The sequence below is a fragment of the Ascaphus truei genome, chromosome 4 (assembly GCF_040206685.1).
Source record: "Ascaphus truei isolate aAscTru1 chromosome 4, aAscTru1.hap1, whole genome shotgun sequence".
Classification (NCBI taxonomy): Eukaryota; Metazoa; Chordata; class Amphibia; order Anura; family Ascaphidae; genus Ascaphus; species Ascaphus truei.
The window spans coordinates 215,629,578-215,630,367 of NC_134486.1; positions in this window are offsets into that span (position 1 = coordinate 215,629,578).

The following is a 790-nucleotide window of genomic DNA, read 5'->3' on the forward strand; positions in this document are numbered from 1 at the left end:
CCTGCTAAGGCAGGAAATGATGCAGAAATAGGAGGAAACAAGAAGTTCCCCTGCTAGCTGCACTACTGTATATGCAAGTATTGAACTCTCTGACAAAACATTTGAATGTGCAGATACTGTACAGGTTGTCGAAGCAGCAATTACAGACTAAAAACACACAGACAAAAAGTATTGTTCCAGTCTTTGCAAGAGCTTGGTTGGGGCACTCACTGTGACGGTGTGACGGTATGACGGTAGGGGGTAACCAGGCTCTAATAAAGGTGTAAGGCCGTTTGGTTACCCTTGATCTGTAATAAGGGTTCAAGAAGAGGCAGCTCTTGAGCCCAGTACTGTTTAATACATAAAATGTATTGTTCGACAATAAATTTTTGCCTTTCCAGGGAAGCAGGGATTGCTAGGGTATGAGTTTCAAAGGAGGGGGGGGGGGAGGGTTGCGGAGAAAGTGTTGTCAGAATGTATATAAGTAGTCGGGGTCCAGAGTTGCTGCATACCCCAAAAATGTACCCGGGGATCATGCTTGATTCCCGGATACATATAGGCACATTTTACCGCCAATATTTCCCCTTGAAAACACCGGCACAACTCACCGCTAGGGATCCCTGCTTCAGCACAGCCCAGAAAGCTAAATGGTGCAAAGGGTCCATGTAACTATAAGGGGTCCCTAGGTTATGGGGGATACCCTGTTACTGCCCAGGTTATCCAGAACCTGTATAGGGGTTCATGAGTTCTCCAACCATAGATAAGGCTGTGAGGGGATTTGTAAAGTTCAGTCTGTGACGGTGAGGGGGTA